This window comes from Magallana gigas, chromosome 4 (assembly GCF_963853765.1).
Source record: "Magallana gigas chromosome 4, xbMagGiga1.1, whole genome shotgun sequence".
Lineage (NCBI taxonomy): Eukaryota > Metazoa > Mollusca > Bivalvia > Ostreida > Ostreidae > Magallana > Magallana gigas.
In genome coordinates this window covers 25,051,785-25,058,641 of record NC_088856.1, presented here as the reverse complement: position 1 = coordinate 25,058,641, position 6,857 = coordinate 25,051,785, and positions in this window count along the sequence as shown.

Below are 6,857 nucleotides of genomic sequence, written 5' to 3'. Positions count from 1 at the left end.
AACCAGAGCTTTTTATTATATATGACACATAAAGGGGATCAAATGAATGATCTTCTATTGGTACAATCTCAATATAGGGATTTACATTATCTTGAATAAAATTGGATATTGTTCATTTTTTTTTTTAATTTTGTTTCCCCATATCTGATCTTTTAAAATAGAAAAACCTGAAAAAGTTTTAAACATTTGAAATGTTATAAGTTTCAAATAATGATTTCTAAGTCTAGAGTTTGCAAATGTCTTAGTATGTTTTCCCAAATTCTAATTCATTTACCTTTGTAAACGAGCAATTAAGAGAGAAATAAAAATTTACTATCTAAAGATTCTCTCGCCTAAACCATCAAACACGTATTGTTGATGGAATGTACAAGTACCTATAATTAAGAAATATTTGGAAAAACAAAACAACAATGCAATGGGGATGGGAGAAGGGGGTTTATACATGTAGATATCAACTCACAAAATTTGATCAATATGATTAGTTTAAATTGATTGTACTACTTGGTAAAACATTTCTACCCCCCCCCCCCCCCCCCCGAAAAGTTGGGGTTCAGTTCGTTCCGTTCAAATTTTATCTTTTAATATTTGAATTAACATAGATGTTGCCTTCAAGCATAAAATAGGGCCCAGTACGTACCGCCTCCCTTGTTGCTTGTTGTCCTTGTTGCCTTAATAATTATGAGTTATCAGAAACAAAGTGATAATATATTCTGCAAAGTTATCTCTCTTATCAGAGGGACATTCCACCTTAAAAATTCCTTTCCCCCAGCAAGAATATATATATATATATATATATATATATATATATATATATATATATATATATATATATATATGGACCGCTCTCTGGAAAAAAAGGGTCTTAATGGCATTTTTATCAAAAATTGGTTTTTTATTGGAAAATGAAGGAATAGGTCTACAGAATAATATTTCCAAATTTGAAACTTGTTCTCCATCTAGTTTTCTTGTTACAAGCTTTTGAAAAACGTTGTTTTTATATCCTTCATAACTGGGATGTCATGACGTCACTTAAATTACCTTGACGTTGCGCACATTTTTTTTTTCATTCAGATATGTGCTAAGTTAATTTTTTTTAAGTTTTGCTTTTGACTTTCCTTCGTTGTTGTATATCCGATCACTGTCTCACCTATACCTGTACACAGGTAAGCACGCTAGTGAGCGATATTCACGGACTGTGTGTTTCTGTATGTCTTGTTCATGAGCTCGAAATCAAAAAACAGGAAAAATATAACATAAGACGGTTATGTATAGAAATGTCTACAAATTCAGGAAGAAACTCAAGAAATTCTACAAAAGCTCAATCTTCCGAAAATGCGGCATCGTCTGATGAAACTGGGTACTCCATGACGGAGGTATGCAGACTATTAACCAGTATTAAGACTAACCTATCTGAGGTCAAACAAGATCTAAAAAAACCCGTTAAAGAAGAAAATTTGGAAAAACTGGTGACCGACATTTTACAAAAACTTTTGATTGAAAATAACAAAGTAATAAGCACAGAGATGGAGCAAAAATGTAAGAGTCTCGAAAAAAAGATCATGCTGAAGGTGGATAAATTAAAAAACGACGTTGAGGTTTTGCAGGGACGCGTCGAAACCCTGTCCGAAAAATACAATGATTGTAGGAAAAGCCTCCGTGAAATGTCCAAAACCGTGAGTGATTCACAGCTTGCCGCGATAGAAGTGCTCCGTCGCAGCAACCAAAATGAACAGTTTTCCAGGAAAACCAACTTTAAAATCATGGGAGTTCCTGAGGAGGATAGGGAAAACACCTGGGAACTAGTGAAATCCTTCCTAAAGAAAACAGCAAAGATCGAGCTCGCCGACGATGAAATGATCGCCGCTCACAGAATTCCAGGAGCAAAAGGAAAGATTATACCGATCATAGTGAAAGTTTTGAATACGTCGGTGAAATCCAGAATTGTGAAAATGCGGGCTACTGTGAAAGCAAAGGGAGGTGGTTCCAGATTAGCAGATGATGTTACGAAGTCCAACGCGGAGCTTATCACCAACCTTCTTAAATTCGAAGGAATTGAGAGCGCTTGGTACTTCAACGGGGCAGTATATGGGAAATACAAGGAGAAAAGAATTGGTTTTGATATATGTGACGACATCGAGGAGAAATTGGGAAAAATTAAGTGATGAGCTGTTTCCGGAAAAATTTCCTCCGTTTCACTATTTGTCTCGGTTTATACTTTACTTTCCTCTGATAAACTTCCGGTGTTGAGATACTCGCCTGCCTGACAATGTGTTCCGTGTGTTTACGGTAAGAAACAAGAATAAACATAGTCCACGTTTGACAGTTCCGCCATATGAATCGTTCCTCTTTTTTTAAACTTGTGTTTTTATATTGGTTTTTTTTTCCTTTTGGCTGTATGAAAGAGAAGCATGAAAGTCTATGTTCTGTGTCGTCTCATATTCATTTATATTAGTTGATACAATTAAAGTAGCTACTGTAAACTGTCAAGGATTAGCCACACCGTTAAAAAGGCAAGATGTTTTTAATTGCTATAAGTCAAAAGGTTATTCCATTTTATGTTAAAAACTTTACAAGATACTCATTTTACATGTGAGATAGAGGCTACTGTATTGTACTAATACAATAGGGGTAAAAATGTGTATTTAGTTCATATACTTCTAACTCAAGAGGAGTGGCCATTTTTTTTAATAATAGTTTTGAGTTAAAGCTTCATAAAGAAAAAAAAGTAATGACGGTAATTTTTTTAGCTTTAGACTTAAGTATTAATTATATCAGAATAACTATAGTAAATGTTTATGGTCCTAATTCTGACTGTCCAGAGTTTTATGACAATGTTCGAGAATGTTTTTTTAGAATGTGATAATGACTACTTTATACTTTGTGGATATTTTAATTTAACACTTAATCAAGCTATGAACACTCAGAATTATAGCCATATAAACAACCCTAAGGCAAAAGAAAAAGTTTTAGAAATGATGAGTGACTTAAAACTTGTGAATTTATAGAGTTCTTAACCCAGATAAGAGGGTGTTTACATGGAAAAAGAAAAATCTCCTTAAACAAGGGAGACTAGATTATATCCTGATGTCAGAGAATTTTACTAATGTAGTTGAAGATATGTATAACAAATCTGGTTATCGGTCTGACCATTCCGCTGTTGTTGTTGAATTTAGATTAAATACATTTGAAAGAGGACGAGGTTTATGGAAATTCAATAATAATCTACTTTATGACAAAACTTCCGTTGATAAGGTGAAGAATCAAATAAAGATGGTAAAAACACAGTATGGAAATAGTTTCATGGAGACCGAATGTAAACTTAATGACTCTCTTTTTTTTGGAAATATTACTTATGGAAATTCGTGGAATAACCATATCATACTCCTCTTTCAAAAAAAAGAGCGCAATAATTTAGAATGTGCTCTTATTAAAGAAATTAATGATATTGAACATAATAGTGAGATTGTTGATCATACCTTTTTAGAAGATAAAAAAACAGCGCTTGAAAAGTTACGAAAAGAAAAACTACATGGCCACTTTGTTCGATCTAGGGCAAAATGGGTAGAGCTTGGGGAAAAACCTACAAAATACTTTTGTCACCTTGAATCTAGAAACTTTCTCAACAAAACAATTAAAAAAGGTAGTTAACACAAGAGGAGAGATCATATATGATCAGTCAGATATTCTATGAAAATTTATATAAAAATTTTGATCATGAACTAAATGATATCGACATTCAGAGTGTGATCTCTTCTCCAAGTGTACCATGTTAAGATGATAAGGTCTCAAAGAAACTTGATGAACATATTACAGAAAAAGAAGTTCTCCAAGTTCTTAAAGATATGAAAACCAATAAGTCACCAGGCAGTGAAGGTTTTACGGCTGAATTTTTTAATTTTTTTTGGAATGATTTAAAGTATTTTATAATTAGTGCTATCAATGACATATTTATTCAAAAACAATTACCCATATCACAGAGGCTTGGTATAATTTTTTGTTTACCAAAGGGTGACAAACCTAGCAATTTTTGAAAAACTGGAGACCTATTACACTTCTAAATGTTTTTTATAAATTAGTATCGGGTTGTATAATTTATAGGATCAAATCCACCCTAGATCTGCTAATTTCCAATACTCAAAGCGGTTTTATCAAGGGCAGGTTTATAGGTGAAAATACTAGATTTATTTATGACCTCATGGATTATACAGAATTAAATAACATCCCAGGCCTTCTTATGCTAATTGATTCTGAGAAAGCCTTTGATTCTAGTTCATGGTCATTCATTTACAAAGTTTTAGAATTTTTTTGGATTTGGTAAATATATCATTGACTGGGTAAAAATCTTAGATACCAATTTTAAATCTGCAATTCTGCAAAGTGGTTACTTATCAGATCAATTTAGTATTCAACGCGGTTGTCGACAAGGGGACCCAGTTGCCCCTTATCTATTTATACTTTGTGCAGAAATACTTTCTATTTTGATTAAACAAAACAAAGAAATAAAAGGTATAATTATTAACTAGTAGGCTAATTGTTCTCGAACAATTAGAGGTCTTTCCACCTTAATATATTTAATGAATAGCTAGATTGCTCATTAAGGTACACAAAAAATTATCACACCTATGATTCATGTTGTACTATAAAATGGGAAAACCAAAATGCCATGAAATGATAAATGATTTTTAAAGAGATTTTTTTATTTATTTTCAAGCCATATCTTTTAGAATTCCATGTTGTATATATCATAAACATTTATTAAATTACTTTTCTGAATTGTTTTCTACTTACTATGAACAAAACTAAGCCAAGTGATTATTCTTTACACAATCATATAAACAGTAAAGCTAACAATAGAAGAGAGTGTTCTACAGGCTAGCTGTCTTTGTACAAAATGAATGGGATGACTGTAAAAACAAGTTCCACTTGAGTAACCGCAGGACTTGATGCGATACCTGGCTGACCCAATTGAATACCTTATTGCGCAATCCAGCAAGCTATTGAAACCCTTACTATAATTCTGTATTTCAAATGATATGAAAATTCATTAATTAACAGACTTCCAAATGACATTGACCTTTGAACTTTATGTCATTTTGTTTGGCCAAGGTAGACGCTTCTATTCCAAGTGGTCCGAACTCTCTATGATAGATAGTAAAAAAGTTGGAAGTGATTTTATCGAAGTTTCAATACTTTCAGGGGCAATAACTGCTATAAGGGGGCCTCAGATCCTTTCGGTATGAATAGATTGAAGAACCCTCTAAGTGTACTGAAGACTATGGTAAAAGTTCCATATCTTTATCTCTTAAGGTTTCAGAGGAGTAGCGATAGCAAACATTTCGTACAATAGGGGCTATAACTCTGTAAATATTCAAAGGTATGAGCCAAGAGGCTATTTTTTAAAATGGCTTAAGATGTCCTACTACATCCATAAAATGTTTTTCTCTACCACCCTAAACAAAGGAGATATAAATACTCATTAATTAACAGCTTCTCAAATGACCTTGACCTTTGACTTTTATGTCATTTTGTTCGGCCAAGGTAGAGCTTCCATCCCAAGAAGTCCGAAGTCTCTATGATAAATAATAAAAAAGTTGGAAGTTATTTTATGGAAATTTAAATACTTTTAGGGGCAATAAGTACTACAAGTGGGCCTGTGATCCTTTTGGTATGAATAGATTGAAGAACCCTCTAAGTGTAATGAAGACATTGGTAAAAGTTCCAAATCTCTATCTCTTATGGTTTCAGAAGAGTAGCGATAACAAGCATTTCCTTCTCAAAGGGCAATAACTCTGTAAGTTCTGGGAGTTCTTTGCCACAGAGTCAATTGGTACCATAACTTCTAATGAGCAATTACATACAGTTTAAATTGTTTGGATAACTCTAATAATAAAAAAGTAACCCCGAGCTAAATTGAAAAAAAGAAGAAGAAGAAGAAAAAACATAAAGAAAACAAGAGGTCTTTCACCTGAAAGGTGGAAAGACCTAATAACAAGGAATATAAACTAACACAGTATGCCGATGACACTTCACTAACCCTTGATGGTTCTGAACAGTCCCTTTTTGCAGCTCTTGATACTTTAGAATTTTTTGCAAGATTATCTGGTTTAAAAATCAACAGTTCGAAAACAAAAATTATTTGGATTGGCTCAAGAAAATTTTCTAGTCAAGTCTTCCATCATACTAGGTGGAAACTAGATTGGGGATCAACATAATTCAATTTATTAGGTATTTATTTTTCAGTTGATCTCAATAAAATTGTTGACTTAAATTATGATAAACAATTACCAAAGATACTGGCATTGATTCAGCAATGGAATAGACGAATTCTCACTCCTATTGGAAGAGTAACCGTAATTAAAACACTTATATTGCCGAAGCTCAATCATCTTTTTATCTCTTTACCAAACCCCAATAAAGAATTTTTGTCATCTTTGACCCAAGAACTCTTTATATTTCTATGGAAAGCCAAGTGTGATAAAACCAAACGGGAGGTTGTTACCCAAATTTGTTAATGGTGGACTTAATATGGTCAATATTGATAATTTTTTAGTATCGTTAAAAAGTTCCTGGATACAAAAGCTCCTTAGAGGAGAACAATCATGGATTCATATTTTTTATGCAATATATGGTGACACTGCTCTCAGAAAAATTCTGGATTTTGGTGATGATTTTATTAAGAAACTTTTAGATAAGACAACCAACAACTTTTGGGTTGATGTTTTAAAATCATGGTTGTATGTACTGGCATCATATATTGGTAACTTGCAAAATTCTTACAAGGTTACTTCATCTCCTGTATGGTACAATTCTAAGATAACGGTTGGTAAGAAAAGTTTGTTCATAAAATACTGGTATGA